Below are 16,386 nucleotides of genomic sequence, written 5' to 3'. Positions count from 1 at the left end.
GAATGTGAGACCTTTTCAATATTTCTAGAAAATTGCATCAAAAATACATATGACCCCGACGTGATTCGAACACGCAACCTTCTGATCTGGAGTCAGACGCGCTACCGTTGCGCCACGGAGTCCTTCTTCCAACCTAATGGAATTTTTAGTCTATAACGCTCAGGTTATTATCGATCCTGCTAAACCTGTACCCCTCCCTTTGGCTGTAAAAAAAATAAAATCGTGTTTTCCTTACTTTTTGAAAAATATACGATTCAACACGAATCAATCATGATAATTTATAGACAAAATGTTCAAGACAAACTTGAATATTGAAAATATCGCCTGCGGCTACAATCCAAAATTGTTTGCCGAATTTAACTCTAGTTACTATAATTTAACAAAGGCTAAGTTTCCTAATTCAGACTTGCTAATGGAAATTTAAGACTTCCGACTGACGATGTGGCACTTACGACAGGTTGTTGTCGCATCTGGTATTAAGTATAAAGGAGTTAATTTTGGACGAATGTATCAAGTCGTCGTGGCCGAGTGGTTAAGGCGATAGACTAGAAATCTATTGGGGTCTCCCCGCACAGGTTCGAATCCTGTCGACGACGCAGACTTTTTGATATCCACTTTTTGTAATGAATCACACACACTGCTCACTCAACGCGCTCAAAGACAAGTAGGAATCAAAGTTATCGATAAGTTAACCACAGATTGATTCTGTCCCTGAAAACGACCATTTTGAATGAATTCAGATGTTAATATGACAGAGTTCATTCAGCTCAACTGTTGACTGAGGAAGATCGTTAAGGTATCATGCATAGAGGAAGAAAAAGGCACACACTCTCAGTATCAATCCTAACAATTTCGGGAGATAAACGGTGATTTGCCAGTAAATACTTTGATTTTGATAAAAATCGTTAGCTTTCATATCTTCCGTCTGAAATTAAATTGTTATTGAAGGAAAACTGTTAGATACAAATTAAGAATAACGTATGTGAGAATCTTTGTGTTTCACTGACATGTAACTTGAACGAGAAACAGGCATCAAGTAGGTATCTCTTTCACTCACACAGTTTTCAATCAGTTTCTTTCAATTGACTCAAACGTTGAATGTGAGACCTTTTCAATATTTCTAGAAAATTGCATCAAAAATACATATGACCCCGACGTGATTCGAACACGCAACCTTCTGATCTGGAGTCAGACGCGCTACCGTTGCGCCACGGAGTCCTTCTTCCAACCTAATGGAATTTTTAGTCTATAACGCTCAGGTTATTATCGATCCTGCTAAACCTGTACCCCTCCCTTTGGCTGTAAAAAAAATAAAATCGTGTTTTCCTTACTTTTTGAAAAATATACGATTCAACACGAATCAATCATGATAATTTATAGACAAAATGTTCAAGACAAACTTGAATATTGAAAATATCGCCTGCGGCTACAATCCAAAATTGTTTGCCGAATTTAACTCTAGTTACTATAATTTAACAAAGGCTAAGTTTCCTAATTCAGACTTGCTAATGGAAATTTAAGACTTCCGACTGACGATGTGGCACTTACGACAGGTTGTTGTCGCATCTGGTATTAAGTATAAAGGAGTTAATTTTGGACGAATGTATCAAGTCGTCGTGGCCGAGTGGTTAAGGCGATAGACTAGAAATCTATTGGGGTCTCCCCGCACAGGTTCGAATCCTGTCGACGACGCAGACTTTTTGATATCCACTTTTTGTAATGAATCACACACACTGCTCACTCAACGCGCTCAAAGACAAGTAGGAATCAAAGTTATCGATAAGTTAACCACAGATTGATTCTGTCCTGAAAACGACCATTTTGAATGAATTCAGATGTTAATATGACAGAGTTCATTCAGCTCAACTGTTGACTGAGGAAGATCGTTAAGGTATCATGCATAGAGGAAGAAAAAGGCACACACTCTCAGTATCAATCCTAACAATTTCGGGGAGATAAACGGTGATTTGCCAGTAAATACTTTGATTTTGATAAAAATCGTTAGCTTTCATATCTTCCGTCTGAAATTAAATTGTTATTGAAGGAAAACTGTTAGATACAAATTAAGAATAACGTATGTGAGAATCTTTGTGTTTCACTGACATGTAACTTGAACGAGAAACAGGCATCAAGTAGGTATCTCTTTCACTCACACAGTTTTCAATCAGTTTCTTTCAATTGACTCAAACGTTGAATGTGAGACCTTTTCAATATTTCTAGAAAATTGCATCAAAAATACATATGACCCCGACGTGATTCGAACACGCAACCTTCTGATCTGGAGTCAGACGCGCTACCGTTGCGCCACGGAGTCCTTCTTCCAACCTAATGGAATTTTTAGTCTATAACGCTCAGGTTATTATCGATCCTGCTAAACCTGTACCCCTCCCTTTGGCTGTAAAAAAAATAAAATCGTGTTTTCCTTACTTTTTGAAAAATATACGATTCAACACGAATCAATCATGATAATTTATAGACAAAATGTTCAAGACAAACTTGAATATTGAAAATATCGCCTGCGGCTACAATCCAAAATTGTTTGCCGAATTTAACTCTAGTTACTATAATTTAACAAAGGCTAAGTTTCCTAATTCAGACTTGCTAATGGAAATTTAAGACTTCCGACTGACGATGTGGCACTTACGACAGGTTGTTGTCGCATCTGGTATTAAGTATAAAGGAGTTAATTTTGGACGAATGTATCAAGTCGTCGTGGCCGAGTGGTTAAGGCGATAGACTAGAAATCTATTGGGGTCTCCCCGCACAGGTTCGAATCCTGTCGACGACGCAGACTTTTTGATATCCACTTTTTGTAATGAATCACACACACTGCTCACTCAACGCGCTCAAAGACAAGTAGGAATCAAAGTTATCGATAAGTTAACCACAGATTGATTCTGTCCTGAAAACGACCATTTTGAATGAATTCAGATGTTAATATGACAGAGTTCATTCAGCTCAACTGTTGACTGAGGAAGATCGTTAAGGTATCATGCATAGAGGAAGAAAAAGGCACACACTCTCAGTATCAATCCTAACAATTTCGGGGAGATAAACGGTGATTTGCCAGTAAATACTTTGATTTTGATAAAAATCGTTAGCTTTCATATCTTCCGTCTGAAATTAAATTGTTATTGAAGGAAAACTGTTAGATACAAATTAAGAATAACGTATGTGAGAATCTTTGTGTTTCACTGACATGTAACTTGAACGAGAAACAGGCATCAAGTAGGTATCTCTTTCACTCACACAGTTTTCAATCAGTTTCTTTCAATTGACTCAAACGTTGAATGTGAGACCTTTTCAATATTTCTAGAAAATTGCATCAAAAATACATATGACCCCGACGTGATTCGAACACGCAACCTTCTGATCTGGAGTCAGACGCGCTACCGTTGCGCCACGGAGTCCTTCTTCCAACCTAATGGAAGTTTTAGTCTATAACGCTCAGGTTATTATCGATCCTGCTAAACCTGTACCCCTCCCTTTGGCTGTAAAAAAAATAAAATCGTGTTTTCCTTACTTTTTGAAAAATATACGATTCAACACGAATCAATCATGATAATTTATAGACAAAATGTTCAAGACAAACTTGAATATTGAAAATATCGCCTGCGGCTACAATCCAAAATTGTTTGCCGAATTTAACTCTAGTTACTATAATTTAACAAAGGCTAAGTTTCCTAATTCAGACTTGCTAATGGAAATTTAAGAACTTATCAGATGACTTCCGACTGACGATGTGGCACTTACGACAGGTTGTTGTCGCATCTGGTATTAAGTATAAAGGAGTTAATTTTGGACGAATGTATCAAGTCGTCGTGGCCGAGTGGTTAAGGCGATAGACTAGAAATCTATTGGGGTCTCCCCGCACAGGTTCGAATCCTGTCGACGACGCAGACTTTTTGATATCCACTTTTTGTAATGAATCACACACACTGCTCACTCAACGCGCTCAAAGACAAGTAGGAATCAAAGTTATCGATAAGTTAACCACAGATTGATTCTGTCCTGAAAACGACCATTTTGAATGAATTCAGATGTTAATATGACAGAGTTCATTCAGCTCAACTGTTGACTGAGGAAGATCGTTAAGGTATCATGCATAGAGGAAGAAAAAGGCACACACTCTCAGTATCAATCCTAACAATTTCGGGGAGATAAACGGTGATTTGCCAGTAAATACTTTGATTTTGATAAAAATCGTTAGCTTTCATATCTTCCGTCTGAAATTAAATTGTTATTGAAGGAAAACTGTTAGATACAAATTAAGAATAACGTATGTGAGAATCTTTGTGTTTCACTGACATGTAACTTGAACGAGAAACAGGCATCAAGTAGGTATCTCTTTCACTCACACAGTTTTCAATCAGTTTCTTTCAATTGACTCAAACGTTGAATGTGAGACCTTTTCAATATTTCTAGAAAATTGCATCAAAAATACATATGACCCCGACGTGATTCGAACACGCAACCTTCTGATCTGGAGTCAGACGCGCTACCGTTGCGCCACGGAGTCCTTCTTCCAACCTAATGGAATTTTTAGTCTATAACGCTCAGGTTATTATCGATCCTGCTAAACCTGTACCCCTCCCTTTGGCTGTAAAAAAAATAAAATCGTGTTTTCCTTACTTTTTGAAAAATATACGATTCAACACGAATCAATCATGATAATTTATAGACAAAATGTTCAAGACAAACTTGAATATTGAAAATATCGCCTGCGGCTACAATCCAAAATTGTTTGCCGAATTTAACTCTAGTTACTATAATTTAACAAAGGCTAAGTTTCCTAATTCAGACTTGCTAATGGAAATTTAAGACTTCCGACTGACGATGTGGCACTTACGACAGGTTGTTGTCGCAATCTGGTATTAAGTATAAAGGAGTTAATTTTGGACGAATGTATCAAGTCGTCGTGGCCGAGTGGTTAAGGCGATAGACTAGAAATCTATTGGGGTCTCCCCGCACAGGTTCGAATCCTGTCGACGACGCAGACTTTTTGATATCCACTTTTTGTAATGAATCACACACACTGCTCACTCAACGCGCTCAAAGACAAGTAGGAATCAAAGTTATCGATAAGTTAACCACAGATTGATTCTGTCCTGAAAACGACCATTTTGAATGAATTCAGATGTTAATATGACAGAGTTCATTCAGCTCAACTGTTGACTGAGGAAGATCGTTAAGGTATCATGCATAGAGGAAGAAAAAGGCACACACTCTCAGTATCAATCCTAACAATTTCGGGGAGATAAACGGTGATTTGCCAGTAAATACTTTGATTTTGATAAAAATCGTTAGCTTTCATATCTTCCGTCTGAAATTAAATTGTTATTGAAGGAAAACTGTTAGATACAAATTAAGAATAACGTATGTGAGAATCTTTGTGTTTCACTGACATGTAACTTGAACGAGAAACAGGCATCAAGTAGGTATCTCTTTCACTCACACAGTTTTCAATCAGTTTCTTTCAATTGACTCAAACGTTGAATGTGAGACCTTTTCAATATTTCTAGAAAATTGCATCAAAAATACATATGACCCCGACGTGATTCGAACACGCAACCTTCTGATCTGGAGTCAGACGCGCTACCGTTGCGCCACGGAGTCCTTCTTCCAACCTAATGGAATTTTTAGTCTATAACGCTCAGGTTATTATCGATCCTGCTAAACACTGTACCCCTCCCTTTGGCTGTAAAAAAAATAAAATCGTGTTTTCCTTACTTTTTGAAAAATATACGATTCAACACGAATCAATCATGATAATTTATAGACAAAATGTTCAAGACAAACTTGAATATTGAAAATATCGCCTGCGGCTACAATCCAAAATTGTTTGCCGAATTTAACTCTAGTTACTATAATTTAACAAAGGCTAAGTTTCCTAATTCAGACTTGCTAATGGAAATTTAAGACTTCCGACTGACGATGTGGCACTTACGACAGGTTGTTGTCGCATCTGGTATTAAGTATAAAGGAGTTAATTTTGGACGAATGTATCAAGTCGTCGTGGCCGAGTGGTTAAGGCGATAGACTAGAAATCTATTGGGGTCTCCCCGCACAGGTTCGAATCCTGTCGACGACGCAGACTTTTTGATATCCACTTTTTGTAATGAATCACACACACTGCTCACTCAACGCGCTCAAAGACAAGTAGGAATCAAAGTTATCGATAAGTTAACCACAGATTGATTCTGTCCTGAAAACGACCATTTTGAATGAATTCAGATGTTAATATGACAGAGTTCATTCAGCTCAACTGTTGACTGAGGAAGATCGTTAAGGTATCATGCATAGAGGAAGAAAAAGGCACACACTCTCAGTATCAATCCTAACAATTTCGGGGAGATAAACGGTGATTTGCCAGTAAATACTTTGATTTTGATAAAAATCGTTAGCTTTCATATCTTCCGTCTGAAATTAAATTGTTATTGAAGGAAAACTGTTAGATACAAATTAAGAATAACGTATGTGAGAATCTTTGTGTTTCACTGACATGTAACTTGAACGAGAAACAGGCATCAAGTAGGTATCTCTTTCACTCACACAGTTTTCAATCAGTTTCTTTCATTGACTCAAACGTTGAATGTGAGACCTTTTCAATATTTCTAGAAAATTGCATCAAAAATACATATGACCCCGACGTGATTCGAACACGCAACCTTCTGATCTGGAGTCAGACGCGCTACCGTTGCGCCACGGAGTCCTTCTTCCAACCTAATGGAATTTTTAGTCTATAACGCTCAGGTTATTATCGATCCTGCTAAACCTGTACCCCTCCCTTTGGCTGTAAAAAAAATAAAATCGTGTTTTCCTTACTTTTTGAAAAATATACGATTCAACACGAATCAATCATGATAATTTATAGACAAAATGTTCAAGACAAACTTGAATATTGAAAATATCGCCTGCGGCTACAATCCAAAATTGTTTGCCGAATTTAACTCTAGTTACTATAATTTAACAAAGGCTAAGTTTCCTAATTCAGACTTGCTAATGGAAATTTAAGACTTCCGACTGACGATGTGGCACTTACGACAGGTTGTTGTCGCATCTGGTATTAAGTATAAAGGAGTTAATTTTGGACGAATGTATCAAGTCGTCGTGGCCGAGTGGTTAAGGCGATAGACTAGAAATCTATTGGGGTCTCCCCGCACAGGTTCGAATCCTGTCGACGACGCAGACTTTTTGATATCCACTTTTTTGTAATGAATCACACACACTGCTCACTCAACGCGCTCAAAGACAAGTAGGAATCAAAGTTATCGATAAGTTAACCACAGATTGATTCTGTCCTGAAAACGACCATTTTGAATGAATTCAGATGTTAATATGACAGAGTTCATTCAGCTCAACTGTTGACTGAGGAAGATCGTTAAGGTATCATGCATAGAGGAAGAAAAAGGCACACACTCTCAGTATCAATCCTAACAATTTCGGGGAGATAAACGGTGATTTGCCAGTAAATACTTTGATTTTGATAAAAATCGTTAGCTTTCATATCTTCCGTCTGAAATTAAATTGTTATTGAAGGAAAACTGTTAGATACAAATTAAGAATAACGTATGTGAGAATCTTTGTGTTTCACTGACATGTAACTTGAACGAGAAACAGGCATCAAGTAGGTATCTCTTTCACTCACACAGTTTTCAATCAGTTTCTTTCAATTGACTCAAACGTTGAATGTGAGACCTTTTCAATATTTCTAGAAAATTGCATCAAAAATACATATGACCCCGACGTGATTCGAACACGCAACCTTCTGATCTGGAGTCAGACGCGCTACCGTTGCGCCACGGAGTCCTTCTTCCAACCTAATGGAATTTTTAGTCTATAACGCTCAGGTTATTATCGATCCTGCTAAACCTGTACCCCTCCCTTTGGCTGTAAAAAAAATAAAATCGTGTTTTCCTTACTTTTTGAAAAATATACGATTCAACACGAATCAATCATGATAATTTATAGACAAAATGTTCAAGACAAACTTGAATATTGAAAATATCGCCTGCGGCTACAATCCAAAATTGTTTGCCGAATTTAACTCTAGTTACTATAATTTAACAAAGGCTAAGTTTCCTAATTCAGACTTGCTAATGGAAATTTAAGACTTCCGACTGACGATGTGGCACTTACGACAGGTTGTTGTCGCATCTGGTATTAAGTATAAAGGAGTTAATTTTGGACGAATGTATCAAGTCGTCGTGGCCGAGTGGTTAAGGCGATAGACTAGAAATCTATTGGGGTCTCCCCGCACAGGTTCGAATCCTGTCGACGACGCAGACTTTTTGATATCCACTTTTTGTAATGAATCACACACACTGCTCACTCAACGCGCTCAAAGACAAGTAGGAATCAAAGTTATCGATAAGTTAACCACAGATTGATTCTGTCCTGAAAACGACCATTTTGAATGAATTCAGATGTTAATATGACAGAGTTCATTCAGCTCAACTGTTGACTGAGGAAGATCGTTAAGGTATCATGCATAGAGGAAGAAAAAGGCACACACTCTCAGTATCAATCCTAACAATTTCGGGGAGATAAACGGTGATTTGCCAGTAAATACTTTGATTTTGATAAAAATCGTTAGCTTTCATATCTTCCGTCTGAAATTAAATTGTTATTGAAGGAAAACTGTTAGATACAAATTAAGAATAACGTATGTGAGAATCTTTGTGTTTCACTGACATGTAACTTGAACGAGAAACAGGCATCAAGTAGGTATCTCTTTCACTCACACAGTTTTCAATCAGTTTCTTTCAATTGACTCAAACGTTGAATGTGAGACCTTTTCAATATTTCTAGAAAATTGCATCAAAAATACATATGACCCCGACGTGATTCGAACACGCAACCTTCTGATCTGGAGTCAGACGCGCTACCGTTGCGCCACGGAGTCCTTCTTCCAACCTAATGGAATTTTTAGTCTATAACGCTCAGGTTATTATCGATCCTGCTAAACCTGTACCCCTCCCTTTGGCTGTAAAAAAAATAAAATCGTGTTTTCCTTACTTTTTGAAAAATATACGATTCAACACGAATCAATCATGATAATTTATAGACAAAATGTTCAAGACAAACTTGAATATTGAAAATATCGCCTGCGGCTACAATCCAAAATTGTTTGCCGAATTTAACTCTAGTTACTATAATTTAACAAAGGCTAAGTTTCCTAATTCAGACTTGCTAATGGAAATTTAAGACTTCCGACTGACGATGTGGCACTTACGACAGGTTGTTGTCGCATCTGGCATCAATAAAGGAGTTAATTTTGGACGAATGTATCAAGTCGTCGTGGCCGAGTGGTTAAGGCGATAGACTAGAAATCTATTGGGGTCTCCCCGCACAGGTTCGAATCCTGTCGACGACGCAGACTTTTTGATATCCACTTTTTGTAATGAATCACACACACTGCTCACTCAACGCGCTCAAAGACAAGTAGGAATCAAAGTTATCGATAAGTTAACCACAGATTGATTCTGTCCTGAAAACGACCATTTTGAATGAATTCAGATGTTAATATGACAGAGTTCATTCAGCTCAACTGTTGACTGAGGAAGATCGTTAAGGTATCATGCATAGAGGAAGAAAAAGGCACACACTCTCAGTATCAATCCTAACAATTTCGGGGAGATAAACGGTGATTTGCCAGTAAATACTTTGATTTTGATAAAAATCGTTAGCTTTCATATCTTCCGTCTGAAATTAAATTGTTATTGAAGGAAAACTGTTAGATACAAATTAAGAATAACGTATGTGAGAATCTTTGTGTTTCACTGACATGTAACTTGAACGAGAAACAGGCATCAAGTAGGTATCTCTTTCACTCACACAGTTTTCAATCAGTTTCTTTCAATTGACTCAAACGTTGAATGTGAGACCTTTTCAATATTTCTAGAAAATTGCATCAAAAATACATATGACCCCGACGTGATTCGAACACGCAACCTTCTGATCTGGAGTCAGACGCGCTACCGTTGCGCCACGGAGTCCTTCTTCCAACCTAATGGAATTTTTAGTCTATAACGCTCAGGTTATTATCGATCCTGCTAAACCTGTACCCCTCCCTTTGGCTGTAAAAAAAAATAAAATCGTGTTTTCCTTACTTTTTGAAAAATATACGATTCAACACGAATCAATCATGATAATTTATAGACAAAATGTTCAAGACAAACTTGAATATTGAAAATATCGCCTGCGGCTACAATCCAAAATTGTTTGCCGAATTTAACTCTAGTTACTATAATTTAACAAAGGCTAAGTTTCCTAATTCAGACTTGCTAATGGAAATTTAAGACTTCCGACTGACGATGTGGCACTTACGACAGGTTGTTGTCGCATCTGGTATTAAGTATAAAGGAGTTAATTTTGGACGAATGTATCAAGTCGTCGTGGCCGAGTGGTTAAGGCGATAGACTAGAAATCTATTGGGGTCTCCCCGCACAGGTTCGAATCCTGTCGACGACGCAGACTTTTTGATATCCACTTTTTGTAATGAATCACACACACTGCTCACTCAACGCGCTCAAAGACAAGTAGGAATCAAAGTTATCGATAAGTTAACCACAGATTGATTCTGTCCTGAAAACGACCATTTTGAATGAATTCAGATGTTAATATGACAGAGTTCATTCAGCTCAACTGTTGACTGAGGAAGATCGTTAAGGTATCATGCATAGAGGAAGAAAAAGGCACACACTCTCAGTATCAATCCTAACAATTTCGGGGAGATAAACGGTGATTTGCCAGTAAATACTTTGATTTTGATAAAAATCGTTAGCTTTCATATCTTCCGTCTGAAATTAAATTGTTATTGAAGGAAAACTGTTAGATACAAATTAAGAATAACGTATGTGAGAATCTTTGTGTTTCACTGACATGTAACTTGAACGAGAAACAGGCATCAAGTAGGTATCTCTTTCACTCACACAGTTTTCAATCAGTTTCTTTCAATTGACTCAAACGTTGAATGTGAGACCTTTTCAATATTTCTAGAAAATTGCATCAAAAATACATATGACCCCGACGTGATTCGAACACGCAACCTTCTGATCTGGAGTCAGACGCGCTACCGTTGCGCCACGGAGTCCTTCTTCCAACCTAATGGAATTTTAGTCTATAACGCTCAGGTTATTATCGATCCTGCTAAACCTGTACCCCTCCCTTTGGCTGTAAAAAAAATAAAATCGTGTTTTCCTTACTTTTTGAAAAATATACGATTCAACACGAATCAATCATGATAATTTATAGACAAAATGTTCAAGACAAACTTGAATATTGAAAATATCGCCTGCGGCTACAATCCAAAATTGTTTGCCGAATTTAACTCTAGTTACTATAATTTAACAAAGGCTAAGTTTCCTAATTCAGACTTGCTAATGGAAATTTAAGACTTCCGACTGACGATGTGGCACTTACGACAGGTTGTTGTCGCATCTGGTATTAAGTATAAAGGAGTTAATTTTGGACGAATGTATCAAGTCGTCGTGGCCGAGTGGTTAAGGCGATAGACTAGAAATCTATTGGGGTCTCCCCGCACAGGTTCGAATCCTGTCGACGACGCAGACTTTTTGATATCCACTTTTTGTAATGAATCACACACACTGCTCACTCAACGCGCTCAAAGACAAGTAGGAATCAAAGTTATCGATAAGTTAACCACAGATTGATTCTGTCCTGAAAACGACCATTTTGAATGAATTCAGATGTTAATATGACAGAGTTCATTCAGCTCAACTGTTGACTGAGGAAGATCGTTAAGGTATCATGCATAGAGGAAGAAAAAGGCACACACTCTCAGTATCAATCCTAACAATTTCGGGGAGATAAACGGTGATTTGCCAGTAAATACTTTGATTTTGATAAAAATCGTTAGCTTTCATATCTTCCGTCTGAAATTAAATTGTTATTGAAGGAAAACTGTTAGATACAAATTAAGAATAACGTATGTGAGAATCTTTGTGTTTCACTGACATGTAACTTGAACGAGAAACAGGCATCAAGTAGGTATCTCTTTCACTCACACAGTTTTCAATCAGTTTCTTTCAATTGACTCAAACGTTGAATGTGAGACCTTTTCAATATTTCTAGAAAATTGCATCAAAAATACATATGACCCCGACGTGATTCGAACACGCAACCTTCTGATCTGGAGTCAGACGCGCTACCGTTGCGCCACGGAGTCCTTCTTCCAACCTAATGGAATTTTTAGTCTATAACGCTCAGGTTATTATCGATCCTGCTAAACCTGTACCCCTCCCTTTGGCTGTAAAAAAAATAAAATCGTGTTTTCCTTACTTTTTGAAAAATATACGATTCAACACGAATCAATCATGATAATTTATAGACAAAATGTTCAAGACAAACTTGAATATTGAAAATATCGCCTGCGGCTACAATCCAAAATTGTTTGCCGAATTTAACTCTAGTTACTATAATTTAACAAAGGCTAAGTTTCCTAATTCAGACTTGCTAATGGAAATTTAAGACTTCCGACTGACGATGTGGCACTTACGACAGGTTGTTGTCGCATCTGGTATTAAGTATAAAGGAGTTAATTTTGGACGAATGTATCAAGTCGTCGTGGCCGAGTGGTTAAGGCGATAGACTAGAAATCTATTGGGGTCTCCCCGCACAGGTTCGAATCCTGTCGACGACGCAGACTTTTTGATATCCACTTTTTGTAATGAATCACACACACTGCTCACTCAACGCGCTCAAAGACAAGTAGGAATCAAAGTTATCGATAAGTTAACCACAGATTGATTCTGTCCTGAAAACGACCATTTTGAATGAATTCAGATGTTAATATGACAGAGTTCATTCAGCTCAACTGTTGACTGAGGAAGATCGTTAAGGTATCATGCATAGAGGAAGAAAAAGGCACACACTCTCAGTATCAATCCTAACAATTTCGGGAGATAAACGGTGATTTGCCAGTAAATACTTTGATTTTGATAAAAATCGTTAGCTTTCATATCTTCCGTCTGAAATTAAATTGTTATTGAAGGAAAACTGTTAGATACAAATTAAGAATAACGTATGTGAGAATCTTTGTGTTTCACTGACATGTAACTTGAACGAGAAACAGGCATCAAGTAGGTATCTCTTTCACTCACACAGTTTTCAATCAGTTTCTTTCAATTGACTCAAACGTTGAATGTGAGACCTTTTCAATATTTCTAGAAAATTGCATCAAAAATACATATGACCCCGACGTGATTCGAACACGCAACCTTCTGATCTGGAGTCAGACGCGCTACCGTTGCGCCACGGAGTCCTTCTTCCAACCTAATGGAATTTTTAGTCTATAACGCTCAGGTTATTATCGATCCTGCTAAACCTGTACCCCTCCCTTTGGCTGTAAAAAAAATAAAATCGTGTTTTCCTTACTTTTTGAAAAATATACGATTCAACACGAATCAATCATGATAATTTATAGACAAAATGTTCAAGACAAACTTGAATATTGAAAATATCGCCTGCGGCTACAATCCAAAATTGTTTGCCGAATTTAACTCTAGTTACTATAATTTAACAAAGGCTAAGTTTCCTAATTCAGACTTGCTAATGGAAATTTAAGACTTCCGACTGACGATGTGGCACTTACGACAGGTTGTTGTCGCATCTGGTATTAAGTATAAAGGAGTTAATTTTGGACGAATGTATCAAGTCGTCGTGGCCGAGTGGTTAAGGCGATAGACTAGAAATCTATTGGGGTCTCCCCGCACAGGTTCGAATCCTGTCGACGACGCAGACTTTTTGATATCCACTTTTTGTAATGAATCACACACACTGCTCACTCAACGCGCTCAAAGACAAGTAGGAATCAAAGTTATCGATAAGTTAACCACAGATTGATTCTGTCCTGAAAACGACCATTTTGAATGAATTCAGATGTTAATATGACAGAGTTCATTCAGCTCAACTGTTGACTGAGGAAGATCGTTAAGGTATCATGCATAGAGGAAGAAAAAGGCACACACTCTCAGTATCAATCCTAACAATTTCGGGGAGATAAACGGTGATTTGCCAGTAAATACTTTGATTTTGATAAAAATCGTTAGCTTTCATATCTTCCGTCTGAAATTAAATTGTTATTGAAGGAAAACTGTTAGATACAAATTAAGAATAACGTATGTGAGAATCTTTGTGTTTCACTGACATGTAACTTGAACGAGAAACAGGCATCAAGTAGGTATCTCTTTCACTCACACAGTTTTCAATCAGTTTCTTTCAATTGACTCAAACGTTGAATGTGAGACCTTTTCAATATTTCTAGAAAATTGCATCAAAAATACATATGACCCCGACGTGATTCGAACACGCAACCTTCTGATCTGGAGTCAGACGCGCTACCCGTTGCGCCACGGAGTCCTTCTTCCAACCTAATGGAATTTTTAGTCTATAACGCTCAGGTTATTATCGATCCTGCTAAACCTGTACCCCTCCCTTTGGCTGTAAAAAAAATAAAATCGTGTTTTCCTTACTTTTTGAAAAATATACGATTCAACACGAATCAATCATGATAATTTATAGACAAAATGTTCAAGACAAACTTGAATATGAAAATATCGCCTGCGGCTACAATCCAAAATTGTTTGCCGAATTTAACTCTAGTTACTATAATTTAACAAAGGCTAAGTTTCCTAATTCAGACTTGCTAATGGAAATTTAAGACTTCCGACTGACGATGTGGCACTTACGACAGGTTGTTGTCGCATCTGGTATTAAGTATAAAGGAGTTAATTTTGGACGAATGTATCAAGTCGTCGTGGCCGAGTGGTTAAGGCGATAGACTAGAAATCAATTGGGGTCTCCCCGCACAGGTTCGAATCCTGTCGACGACGCAGACTTTTTGATATCCACTTTTTGTAATGAATCACACACACTGCTCACTCAACGCGCTCAAAGACAAGTAGGAATCAAAGTTATCGATAAGTTAACCACAGATTGATTCTGTCCTGAAAACGACCATTTTGAATGAATTCAGATGTTAATATGACAGAGTTCATTCAGCTCAACTGTTGACTGAGGAAGATCGTTAAGGTATCATGCATAGAGGAAGAAAAAGGCACACACTCTCAGTATCAATCCTAACAATTTCGGGGAGATAAACGGTGATTTGCCAGTAAATACTTTGATTTTGATAAAAATCGTTAGCTTTCATATCTTCCGTCTGAAATTAAATTGTTATTGAAGGAAAACTGTTAGATACAAATTAAGAATAACGTATGTGAGAATCTTTGTGTTTCACTGACATGTAACTTGAACGAGAAACAGGCATCAAGTAAGTATCTCTTTCACTCACACAGTTTTCAATCAGTTTCTTTCAATTGACTCAAACGTTGAATGTGAGACCTTTTCAATATTTCTAGAAAATTGCATCAAAAATACATATGACCCCGACGTGATTCGAACACGCAACCTTCTGATCTGGAGTCAGACGCGCTACCGTTGCGCCACGGAGTCCTTCTTCCAACCTAATGGAATTTTTAGTCTATAACGCTCAGGTTATTATCGATCCTGCTAAACCTGTACCCCTCCCTTTGGCTGTAAAAAAAATAAAATCGTGTTTTCCTTACTTTTTGAAAAATATACGATTCAACACGAATCAATCATGATAATTTATAGACAAAATGTTCAAGACAAACTTGAATATTGAAAATATCGCCTGCGGCTACAATCCAAAATTGTTTGCCGAATTTAACTCTAGTTACTATAATTTAACAAAGGCTAAGTTTCCTAATTCAGACTTGCTAATGGAAATTTAAGACTTCCGACTGACGATGTGGCACTTACGACAGGTTGTTGTCGCATCTGGTATTAAGTATAAAGGAGTTAATTTTGGACGAATGTATCAAGTCGTCGTGGCCGAGTGGTTAAGGCGATAGACTAGAAATCTATTGGGGTCTCCCCGCACAGGTTCGAATCCTGTCGACGACGCAGACTTTTTGATATCCACTTTTTGTAATGAATCACACACACTGCTCACTCAACGCGCTCAAAGACAAGTAGGAATCAAAGTTATCGATAAGTTAACCACAGATTGATTCTGTCCTGAAAACGACCATTTTGAATGAATTCAGATGTTAATATGACAGAGTTCATTCAGCTCAACTGTTGACTGAGGAAGATCGTTAAGGTATCATGCATAGAGGAAGAAAAAGGCACACACTCTCAGTATCAATCCTAACAATTTCGGGGAGATAAACGGTGATTTGCCAGTAAATACTTTGATTTTGATAAAAATCGTTAGCTTTCATATCTTCCGTCTGAAATTAAATTGTTATTGAAGGAAAACTGTTAGATACAAATTAAGAATAACGTATGTGAGAATCTTTGTGTTTCACTGACATGTAACTTGAACGAGAAACAGGC

At 37.5% G+C, this 16,386-nt stretch overlaps 30 non-coding genes across 30 annotated transcripts; 15 read left to right on the top strand and 15 right to left on the bottom strand.

The window, feature by feature from the left end:
• Window positions 1–50: 50 nt before the first annotated feature.
• Trnaw-cca (transfer RNA tryptophan (anticodon CCA)) lies at window positions 51–122 on the bottom strand. Its single transcript has one exon. It is a non-coding gene; the product is annotated as a tRNA-Trp (tRNA).
• Window positions 123–514: 392 nt separating this feature from the next.
• On the top strand, window positions 515–596 carry Trnas-aga (transfer RNA serine (anticodon AGA)). The gene has a single exon. It is a non-coding gene; the product is annotated as a tRNA-Ser (tRNA).
• Window positions 597–1,146: 550 nt separating this feature from the next.
• Window positions 1,147–1,218, bottom strand: Trnaw-cca (transfer RNA tryptophan (anticodon CCA)). Its single transcript has one exon. It is a non-coding gene; the product is annotated as a tRNA-Trp (tRNA).
• Window positions 1,219–1,610: 392 nt separating this feature from the next.
• Trnas-aga (transfer RNA serine (anticodon AGA)) lies at window positions 1,611–1,692 on the top strand. The gene has a single exon. It is a non-coding gene; the product is annotated as a tRNA-Ser (tRNA).
• Window positions 1,693–2,242: 550 nt separating this feature from the next.
• On the bottom strand, window positions 2,243–2,314 carry Trnaw-cca (transfer RNA tryptophan (anticodon CCA)). Its single transcript has one exon. It is a non-coding gene; the product is annotated as a tRNA-Trp (tRNA).
• Window positions 2,315–2,706: 392 nt separating this feature from the next.
• On the top strand, window positions 2,707–2,788 carry Trnas-aga (transfer RNA serine (anticodon AGA)). Its single transcript has one exon. It is a non-coding gene; the product is annotated as a tRNA-Ser (tRNA).
• A 550-nt stretch (window positions 2,789–3,338) lies between these two features.
• Window positions 3,339–3,410, bottom strand: Trnaw-cca (transfer RNA tryptophan (anticodon CCA)). Its single transcript has one exon. It is a non-coding gene; the product is annotated as a tRNA-Trp (tRNA).
• Window positions 3,411–3,815: 405 nt separating this feature from the next.
• On the top strand, window positions 3,816–3,897 carry Trnas-aga (transfer RNA serine (anticodon AGA)). Its single transcript has one exon. It is a non-coding gene; the product is annotated as a tRNA-Ser (tRNA).
• A 550-nt stretch (window positions 3,898–4,447) lies between these two features.
• Trnaw-cca (transfer RNA tryptophan (anticodon CCA)) lies at window positions 4,448–4,519 on the bottom strand. The gene has a single exon. It is a non-coding gene; the product is annotated as a tRNA-Trp (tRNA).
• A 393-nt stretch (window positions 4,520–4,912) lies between these two features.
• Trnas-aga (transfer RNA serine (anticodon AGA)) lies at window positions 4,913–4,994 on the top strand. Its single transcript has one exon. It is a non-coding gene; the product is annotated as a tRNA-Ser (tRNA).
• Window positions 4,995–5,544: 550 nt separating this feature from the next.
• On the bottom strand, window positions 5,545–5,616 carry Trnaw-cca (transfer RNA tryptophan (anticodon CCA)). Its single transcript has one exon. It is a non-coding gene; the product is annotated as a tRNA-Trp (tRNA).
• A 393-nt stretch (window positions 5,617–6,009) lies between these two features.
• Trnas-aga (transfer RNA serine (anticodon AGA)) lies at window positions 6,010–6,091 on the top strand. The gene has a single exon. It is a non-coding gene; the product is annotated as a tRNA-Ser (tRNA).
• Window positions 6,092–6,640: 549 nt separating this feature from the next.
• Window positions 6,641–6,712, bottom strand: Trnaw-cca (transfer RNA tryptophan (anticodon CCA)). The gene has a single exon. It is a non-coding gene; the product is annotated as a tRNA-Trp (tRNA).
• Window positions 6,713–7,104: 392 nt separating this feature from the next.
• Window positions 7,105–7,186, top strand: Trnas-aga (transfer RNA serine (anticodon AGA)). Its single transcript has one exon. It is a non-coding gene; the product is annotated as a tRNA-Ser (tRNA).
• A 551-nt stretch (window positions 7,187–7,737) lies between these two features.
• On the bottom strand, window positions 7,738–7,809 carry Trnaw-cca (transfer RNA tryptophan (anticodon CCA)). Its single transcript has one exon. It is a non-coding gene; the product is annotated as a tRNA-Trp (tRNA).
• Window positions 7,810–8,201: 392 nt separating this feature from the next.
• Trnas-aga (transfer RNA serine (anticodon AGA)) lies at window positions 8,202–8,283 on the top strand. The gene has a single exon. It is a non-coding gene; the product is annotated as a tRNA-Ser (tRNA).
• A 550-nt stretch (window positions 8,284–8,833) lies between these two features.
• On the bottom strand, window positions 8,834–8,905 carry Trnaw-cca (transfer RNA tryptophan (anticodon CCA)). The gene has a single exon. It is a non-coding gene; the product is annotated as a tRNA-Trp (tRNA).
• A 389-nt stretch (window positions 8,906–9,294) lies between these two features.
• On the top strand, window positions 9,295–9,376 carry Trnas-aga (transfer RNA serine (anticodon AGA)). Its single transcript has one exon. It is a non-coding gene; the product is annotated as a tRNA-Ser (tRNA).
• A 550-nt stretch (window positions 9,377–9,926) lies between these two features.
• On the bottom strand, window positions 9,927–9,998 carry Trnaw-cca (transfer RNA tryptophan (anticodon CCA)). Its single transcript has one exon. It is a non-coding gene; the product is annotated as a tRNA-Trp (tRNA).
• Window positions 9,999–10,391: 393 nt separating this feature from the next.
• On the top strand, window positions 10,392–10,473 carry Trnas-aga (transfer RNA serine (anticodon AGA)). Its single transcript has one exon. It is a non-coding gene; the product is annotated as a tRNA-Ser (tRNA).
• Window positions 10,474–11,023: 550 nt separating this feature from the next.
• On the bottom strand, window positions 11,024–11,095 carry Trnaw-cca (transfer RNA tryptophan (anticodon CCA)). The gene has a single exon. It is a non-coding gene; the product is annotated as a tRNA-Trp (tRNA).
• Window positions 11,096–11,486: 391 nt separating this feature from the next.
• Trnas-aga (transfer RNA serine (anticodon AGA)) lies at window positions 11,487–11,568 on the top strand. Its single transcript has one exon. It is a non-coding gene; the product is annotated as a tRNA-Ser (tRNA).
• A 550-nt stretch (window positions 11,569–12,118) lies between these two features.
• Trnaw-cca (transfer RNA tryptophan (anticodon CCA)) lies at window positions 12,119–12,190 on the bottom strand. The gene has a single exon. It is a non-coding gene; the product is annotated as a tRNA-Trp (tRNA).
• A 392-nt stretch (window positions 12,191–12,582) lies between these two features.
• On the top strand, window positions 12,583–12,664 carry Trnas-aga (transfer RNA serine (anticodon AGA)). Its single transcript has one exon. It is a non-coding gene; the product is annotated as a tRNA-Ser (tRNA).
• A 549-nt stretch (window positions 12,665–13,213) lies between these two features.
• Trnaw-cca (transfer RNA tryptophan (anticodon CCA)) lies at window positions 13,214–13,285 on the bottom strand. Its single transcript has one exon. It is a non-coding gene; the product is annotated as a tRNA-Trp (tRNA).
• A 392-nt stretch (window positions 13,286–13,677) lies between these two features.
• On the top strand, window positions 13,678–13,759 carry Trnas-aga (transfer RNA serine (anticodon AGA)). Its single transcript has one exon. It is a non-coding gene; the product is annotated as a tRNA-Ser (tRNA).
• Window positions 13,760–14,309: 550 nt separating this feature from the next.
• Window positions 14,310–14,382, bottom strand: Trnaw-cca (transfer RNA tryptophan (anticodon CCA)). Its single transcript has one exon. It is a non-coding gene; the product is annotated as a tRNA-Trp (tRNA).
• A 391-nt stretch (window positions 14,383–14,773) lies between these two features.
• On the top strand, window positions 14,774–14,855 carry Trnas-aga (transfer RNA serine (anticodon AGA)). The gene has a single exon. It is a non-coding gene; the product is annotated as a tRNA-Ser (tRNA).
• Window positions 14,856–15,405: 550 nt separating this feature from the next.
• Trnaw-cca (transfer RNA tryptophan (anticodon CCA)) lies at window positions 15,406–15,477 on the bottom strand. Its single transcript has one exon. It is a non-coding gene; the product is annotated as a tRNA-Trp (tRNA).
• A 392-nt stretch (window positions 15,478–15,869) lies between these two features.
• Trnas-aga (transfer RNA serine (anticodon AGA)) lies at window positions 15,870–15,951 on the top strand. The gene has a single exon. It is a non-coding gene; the product is annotated as a tRNA-Ser (tRNA).
• The last annotated feature ends 435 nt before the right edge of the window (window positions 15,952–16,386 follow it).

Source organism: Mytilus edulis, unplaced genomic scaffold (assembly GCF_963676685.1).
Source record: "Mytilus edulis unplaced genomic scaffold, xbMytEdul2.2 SCAFFOLD_2217, whole genome shotgun sequence".
Classification (NCBI taxonomy): Eukaryota; Metazoa; Mollusca; class Bivalvia; order Mytilida; family Mytilidae; genus Mytilus; species Mytilus edulis.
Note: the sequence above shows the minus strand (reverse complement) of the source record. Positions and strands in the feature narration are given on the sequence as shown.